Source organism: Scyliorhinus canicula, chromosome 13 (assembly GCF_902713615.1).
Source record: "Scyliorhinus canicula chromosome 13, sScyCan1.1, whole genome shotgun sequence".
NCBI lineage: Eukaryota > Metazoa > Chordata > Chondrichthyes > Carcharhiniformes > Scyliorhinidae > Scyliorhinus > Scyliorhinus canicula.
Genome location: NC_052158.1, coordinates 67,569,123 through 67,577,533, shown reverse-complemented (window position 1 = coordinate 67,577,533; position 8,411 = coordinate 67,569,123).

Genomic DNA, 8,411 nt, shown 5'->3' with positions numbered 1-8,411 from the left:
GGGAGGTGATCGAGCAAGGGACTTGGGCAGATGCCCTAGGGAGGGTCAACTCTTCCTCTTCATGCGCGAGGCTCAGCCTCATACAGTTTAAGGTGCTGCATAGGGCATACATGACCGGGAAAGGATGAGCTAGTTTTTTGGGAGTGAGGACAGGTGTGTTAGGTGCTCAGGGAGCCCAGCAAACCACACCCATATGTTCTGGGCATGCCCAGTGCTGGAGGAATTTTGGAAGGGCGTAGCAAGGACGGTGTCGAGGGTGGTAGGATCCAGGGTCAAACCGGGCTGGGGGTTCAGAATATTTGGGGTTGCAGAGGAGCCGGGAGTGCAGGAGGCGAAAGAGGCCGGTATTCTGGCCTTTGCGTCCCTGGTAGCCCAGCGGAGGATTCTTCTCAAGTGGAGGGATGCGAGGCCCCCAAACGTTGAGGCCTGGATCAATGGCATGGCGAGGTTTATCAAATTGGAAAGGGTGAAATTTCCTTTGAGGGGGTCGGTACAGGGGCTTTTCAAGCGGTGGCAACTGTTCCTAGACTTCCTGGCAGAATGGTAGACAACGATCAGTGGCAGCAGCAACCCGGGTGGGGGGGGGTTTATTTTAGTTTTGTTTCTATATATTGGAGGTTCTGTCTGGGTGTATATATTTGCTATGTGTTTGGGCGGGTGTTAATTTATTATTCCTGTTACTGAGTTTTCTTTACATTTTTTATATTCTGTATTTTATATTTTTGTTGTCGATATTTTGTGAAAACTTTAATAAAAAATTATTTTTAAAAAAATAAATCAAATCAAATCAAAAATAATGCCGAACAATGCCAGCAGCATACTGGCCTCCCCGAACAGGCGCCGGAATGTGGCGACTAAGGGCTTTTCACAGTGTGGTAAACCACTGTTACACCTATATTAGGTGATGTATGGTAGGACCAGTACTACAGGTTCGTCGGTAGTCCCTGCCTGATGGCTCCGCCCAGTAGGTGGAGTATAAATAATGTGTGTCTTCCATGCTGCAGCCATTTCGCCAGCTGCTGTGGGTGGCCACACATCTTAGAGCAATAAAGCCTCAGTTGTATCCAACTCTAGTCTTTGTCCAATTGATTGTGCATCACACAGTAACTTCATTGAAGTTTACTTGTGACAATAAGTGATTATTATTATTATTACTATTAAGGTCAGCTTTTCTGCTTATTGGCCTGATTTTGTTTATGGACATCTGTCGCCTGCTCTATTCTGGGAGAAGTGAATAGAGCCAGCTCATTTTCCATACAGAAGTATAATAAGTACTTGTTATTCATTTTCACTGCATAGAATTCTGTTGGGTGGGAGCATTGTTTAACTTCACACCCTTTCAGCGCTGCGGCCTTAGCTGAAGACCAAAGCTAGTGAGAGAGAGACACAGGTGGCAGTAATCTCCTCGGGGGGCTTTCTTGATGAACCACTATGGTTTGGATTTGGGACAGTCAAGTGGCACGCTATATTTATCATGTTGACCTGAGTAAAAATCATGTTATTGGTATGTTTGTGTGGATAGAAGGAGAAGCTGCTGTGACTCGGTGACATCAAAGTGGTATTATCAATAATTGATCAGCATTTTGTTGTTGTGACACTTGTTGATTTAATAAATGGAAATTTAATAATTTACATAACCAGGAGTCAGGCTTATGCTTGCTCACTGTCAATGACAGATGTCTCTCTAACTGTCGCCAAGCATAATGAGTACTGGTTTCCTGGAGCAATGTATTAAACCAAAGATAACGGGCGGGATTCCCTCGTCCCCAGCCGCGTGTTTCTCGGTGGCTCATCGTTCTCCGGCGGTGGGATTCTATCTTCCCACCGCTTGTCAATGGGATTTCCCATTGTAACCACCCCACGCACCGGGAAACCCCTGGGTGGCGAGTGCACTATCGGCAGGAAAATTGAATCGCAATGACCAGAGATTTCTGGCCAAACTCTCCCATTTATGGCCAAACTCTCCCTTTATATAGTTTTGCAATGCTTATTCATTATTACAGAGTACAAATGGGTCATACCCAGCAGTAAACTTCCAACTCAATCCCAAGTCTGAGCTCAGTTATCTGGGGTGCTAGTCTTCCAAAAGGTTTCGCAATGTGGTAACGAGCGGGAACTGCAGCGAGCTTCCTGGAGCTCAGCCCGGCGAGGCCGGCACCGCAATACAACATTAATTGTTCCACTTTAGGAGGCTCCAGGGGCCTGTCAGCCGAATCGCCGGGACTGGGCTCGCCAGTCACCCGCTAGCAGGGCACATCGCACAAGCAGCTTAGGGACCAATGACACAAGCAACAACCTGACCTCTGGATCTATCACTGCGATGGGTTTGGAGGGAGAAAGTTCCAGTTGGTTCAAGATACTTAGAAGCAATACTTACAGAAATAAGTAGTCAAACTTTCTTGAACTATCTCCTGGGGATGACAAGAAATAGGGGTTGCAGAAATGGCTGTATTTTGTGAAGGCGTTCGTCAGTGCCTGAGGAGCATGTTTTCAACTATGCTCTTAAATAATACAATGGACCAATCTTGAAATCGGTTATTAGAATTTACAGTGCAGAAGGAGGCCATTCAGCCCATCGATTCTGCACCAGCCCAAACCCGCACATCTTTGGACTGTGTGTGGAAACCGGAGCACCCGGAGGAAACCCACGCAGAACATAGAACATAGAACAGTACAGCACAGAACAGGCCCTTCGGCCCTCGATGTTGTGCCGAGTTTCGTCCGCAACCAAGATCAAGCTATCCCACTCCCTGTCATTCTGGTGTGCTCCATGTGCCTATCCAATAACCTCTTGAAAGTTCCTAAAGTGTCCGACTCCACTATCACAGCAGGCAGTCAATGCCACACCCTAACCACTCTCTGAGTAAAGAACCTACCTCGGACATTCCTCCTATATCTCCCACCCTGAACCTTATAGTTATGTCACCTTGTAACAGCTACATCCACCTGAGGAAATAGTCTCTGAACATCCTCTCTATTAATCCCCCTCATCATCTTATAAATCTCTATTAAGTCATCCTCCTTCACTCCAATTAGAAAAGCCCTAGCTCCCTCAACCTTTCCTCATAAGACCTACACTCCAAACCAGGCAGCATCCTGGTAAATCTCCTTTGCACCCTTTCCAATGCTTCCACATCCTTCCTATAATGAGGTGACCAGAACTGCACACAATATTCCAAATGTGGTCTCACCAGGGTCATGTATAGTTGCAGCATAACCCCACTGCTCTTAAACTCAAGCTCCCTGTTAATAAACGCTAACACACTATAGGCCTTCTTCACGGCTCTATCCTCTTGAGTGGCAACCTTCAGAGATCTGTGGACATGAACGCCAAGATCTCTCTGTTCCTCCACATTCCTCAGAACCCTGCCGTTGACCCTGTAATCCACATTCAAATTTTTTCTACCAAAATGAATCATTTTGCGCTTATCGGGGTTAAACTCCATCCGCCATTTTTCTGCCCAGCTCTGCATCCTATCAATGTCTCTTTGCAGCCTACAACAGCCCTCCACCTCATCCACTACTCCACCAATCTTGGTGTCATCAGCAAATTTACTGACCCACCCTTCAGCCCCCTCCTCCAAGTCATTTATAAAAATCACAAATAGCAGAGGACCCAGCATTGATCCCTGTGGCACACCACTGGTAACTGGTCTCCAGTCTGAAAATTTTCCATCCACCACCACCCTCTGTCTTCTATGTGATAGCCAGTTACTTATCCAATTGGCCAAATTTCCCTCTATCTCACACCTCCTTACTTTCTTCATGAGCCGACCATGGGGAACCTTATCAAACGCCTTACTGAAATCCATCTTTACAACATCAACTGCTCTACCTTCATCTACACACTTAGTTACCTCCTCAAAGAATTAAATCAAATTTGTAAGGCAAGACTTACCCTTTCTTCAATCCGTGTTGACTATCCTGGATTCAGCTGTATCTTTCCAAATGGTCATTAATCCTATCCCTCAGGACCCTTTCCATTAACTTACCGACCACCGAGGTAAGACTAACCGGCCTATAATTACCAGGGTCATTTCTATTCCCTTTCTTGAACAGAGGAATTGCTTTCTTGAGCAGGCTTGGGGAGAAAGTGCAAACTCCACACAGTCAGCCAAGGCCAGAATTGAACCCGGGTCCCTGGAGCTGTGAGATAGCAGTGCTAACCACTCTGCCACCGTGCCTCCCCCAATCTTTCGACAAACTTTGTGAGCCAGTTCTTCTCCTTAACCTGTGTCACATAAATGGTGCTTTTAGTACTTCCCTTGTGATCTTTAATGATGGTAATTTGGTAATGATCTGTGTTATGCCTATTATCATGGCATTTAAATCATGTGTAGATGTCGATTATAGCTATAATGCTGAATACTGAGCTAAGAATTCAGTTAAATTTTCACAAAAGGTGACAACCAGATACAAATCCGAATAAATTCCACAACATGTTTGTACTTGAGGTTGGATAAGGGACAAGGCTCTCACATCATACCACTCATATGTCACTCATATACTGAGGCAGTACCTTCTAAACCCAGGACCACTACCATCTAGAAGGACAAGGACAGCAGATACCTGGGAACGCCACCACCTGGAGGTTCTCCTCCAAGTCACTTGCCATCCTAACTTGGGGAATGTATCGCGTCTCTTTACTGTCGTTGGGTCAAAATTCTGGAATTCCCTCCCTAACAGCACTGTGGGTGTACCTACATCTAAGGTGTTACTTGGAGAAGGAGGATTTTTGGTGCAAAATTCAGACAGAGGGTTTGGGAGGTTCTTAAGCAGTTTGTCATAGGGAGTGAGGAGGTACTAGAGGCTTTGGTAGGCTTAAAAGTGGGTAAATCCCCAGTATTACGACCTTGGACCTGAACCTAACAGTCGCTGGAATACTGGACAGAAACCCCAATATTTTATTTTAATTTTGTAAGACTGTGAGGAAAGGATATCTCGCTCCAGGAGTGATTTCATGAAAAATAAGGATATGGGGCGTGATTCTCCGCTCCCCACGCCGGGTGGGAGAATAGCGGGAGGGCCGGGCGACTCACGACACGCCCCCCTAGCGCCCACCGCGATTCTCCCACCCCCCCGCTTGGAAGATTCTCCGGCCCGGATGGGCTGAGCGGCCTGCCGTTCGCGACCGGTTCACGACGGCGGCAACCACACCTGGTTGCTGCCGTCGTGAACATGGCACCAAAAGCTGGTTTGAAGCTTGTGGGGGGCGGAGAGGGGAGTGAGCACCACGGCCGTGCTCGGGAGGGGACTGGCCCGCGATTGGTGCCCACCGATCGTTGGGCCGGAGTCTCAAAGCAACGCACTCTTTCCCCTCCGCCGCCCCGCAAGATCAAGCCGCCACAACTTGTTGGGCAGCGGAGGGGAAGACGGAAACCACGCATGCGCGGGTTTGAGCCATCAGTCGTCGTGACATCAGCCGCGCATGCATGGGTTGGAGCCGGCCAACCTGCGCATGCGCGGCTGACGTCACTTAGGCACGCCAGCCACGTCATTCTCGGCGTGCGTCAAGGCCCGGCGGCCGAGAGTTACGGAGGGCCGCTCCTAGCCCCCCGGGTGGGGGTGAATAAGGTGAGAGGAGCGGCCTCCGAGGCCGTCGTGAAATTCGGCCGAGTTCACGACGGCCTTGCCGATTTTTCGTGGGAGCGGAGAATTCCGCCCATGGTATATTAAAACTAACTTTATTAGAACACAGTGTTACAATATCTTTAACATCACACAAGATAATGGCTTACATTAACCCTTAAACAAAGCTAATCAATACAGTGCCACAATAACCCTTAACTGAAAATGAAATAAAAATGAAAATCACTTATCGTCACAAGTAGGCTTCAAATGAAGTTACTGTGAAAAGCCCCTAGTTGCCACATTCCAGCGCCTGTTCGGGGAGGATGGTACGGGAATTGAACCATGCTGCTGGCCTGTCTTGGTCTGCTTTGAAAGCCAGCAATTTAGCCCTTAACTGCTATCTCTATTCCCACTCAAACAACAACAAAAAAGTCAGGAATGTACAGAGATGTCTGGATATTGTACTTTGAGAAAGAGAAATCTTTTGACACTGCTTTAAAGAGAAGACCTGAATCCTGTCAGAACTGTGCAGAAACTCTGGCTGCATTTATTCAGAAGTTACTTGTCAGCTTGTTTCAGCTCACCTTCCAAGCACACAATTCTGACGTGCTTGGAAATAAATTGCTAATCTGTCTACAGGCATATCTTTAACTGAACTGCAGTGAGAGCAGATGCTCAACCTCTGCTCATATCTCAATCTAAAACTCAACTGAATCTGGTTTTCTGCAAAATGCCTGGTCCCATAGCTCCTTCCATTATTTTACCAAGCTGAAATCAAACTAACTCCACAGGGACCTCTTTAATCCAAACAAAACTCCATTATCCCAAGCATTATGATGCCTTAATTGCAGCTCTGGCTCCCAGAACCTTTCAAACCAGGAGTCTTTAAAATCAGTACTGCAGCAGTCATACACACACTAACCGAGGCGTTTAACCCTTACTGCACCAAATGCCTATAATACAATATATCTGAAATTGCTAGATTCATCACACCATGCAAGTTGTATCCCAAGCTGCTGTGGGAGGCAAGGGAGGAATTTACAGGGGCTCTGACCCAATGTTTTAATTCCTCTTTTTTAAAATAAATTTAGAGTACCCATTTCATTTTTTTCCAATTAAGGGGCAATTTAGCATGGGCACATCTTTGGGTTGTGGGGGTGAAACCCACGCAAACACGGGGAGAATGTGCAAATTCCACACGGACAGTGACCCAGAGCCGGGATCGAACCTGGGACCTCGGCGCCGTGAGGCAGCAGGGCTAACCGACTGCGCCACAGTGCTGCCCCGTTTTAATTCCTCTTTGACCACAGGGGAGGCACCAGAGGACTGGAGGACAGCTAATGCGGTTCCACTTTTCAAGAAGGGTTGTAGAGATACATCAGGGAATTACTTACGAGTGAATTTCGCCTCAGCAGTAGGGAAACTATTGGAGAAAATTCTGAAGGACAGAATCAATCTCTACTTGGAGAGGCAAGGTTTGCTCAGGGGTAGTCAGTGTGGCTTTGTCAGAGGGACGTCATGTCTAACAAATTTAATTGAATTCTTTGAGGAGGTAACCAGGTGTGTACATGAGGTTGATGCAGTTTATATAGTGTTCTGTTCCGTGTTCGATGTCTAGCAAGGAATCTACCAAACAACTTGACTTGACCAAACCAGGATCTTATTGAATCACTCATGGTAAGATAATGGTCTGTTACAGAGCAAGTTATCATGGAGTTTCTTTGTACACCTCTGGAACTACCCCTAGGCACGACTGTCCACTTGTACGTCTTATAACCATCTGCTTATGGCTGGATGTGCCCCACTTACAGTGGAGTGCCTTGTCATATGACCACTGTGTGAATGCATGGGTGTCTGTATCGCCACCTGCTGGTTGGAGGTTGCACCACCAGCCATCTATGATATTGCTTACAGGCATATCACCACATTCCCCTTCCTCAGAAAACATTAAGATTTGTATACTACCAACATTAATCTTTTAACTTTATACATGCATGATATGCCTAACAATGTGAATAAGTTTGACTAGGGTGTCCATAGGGATGTGCCTGGCCAGTATCCGTCTCTTGTGCACATGTCATTGTGCCTCCCTCACGGGATCACCTCGGTGCTCATTCGGGCTGTTGCCAGCCTCTTCGAAGACTGGTTTACGTGCTGGCCTCGTACTTCTTCTCCTCTTTGCTCTGTGCCTTTGGAAGGCCTGTGATCATGATTGCTACACGTGCGTCTCCAGCCTCTTTCTTTTGCGCTTCCTGCCACAACGCTGTTTGCTGCTTCTCTTTCTTTCTGTTTCTAGTTTATTGTTGCTTCTCTTTGTTTCTGTTGCTGGTTTGTTAGCGGGATGAGCTAGCTCTCCCAGTCTTCTCTTCTTCCTTCACTTTCTTGTGAGAATGGAATGATGCAGTGTCTTGCGTTTGTAGTTAGGCTTGGCAGCCTCAGGCATGGTCCTGGTCTTCACCCTGTGCTCTGGGGTCTTCAGAGTTTCAGGTGTACCCTGAGGGGCCAACGTGTCATCACTGGCTTGTGTGACCACGCCCACTTCTCGGCCTCCATGGAATGTTGGAGCGCCTTGCATTCTGGGGTTGGAACTTTAGCAGCAGGTGCCGTCCCCTCTTGGCTCACTGGAGCATCGCTCAATCGCTTTTCTTAACTAGAAATTACGATGCTCTCTGGTCATGATGATTCAGTTGGCTGAGCTGCATAACGAGACTGTCGTCAGCTCCTCCTCTGGGTCACTCTTGGAGTCGCCAATCACTTCAACTTCCAAGTTTCTGTTATTGTAGTCATCATCAAAGTCTTCCCATTCACCGTCAGTGTCCTCTAGTATCTCCACTGTTTCA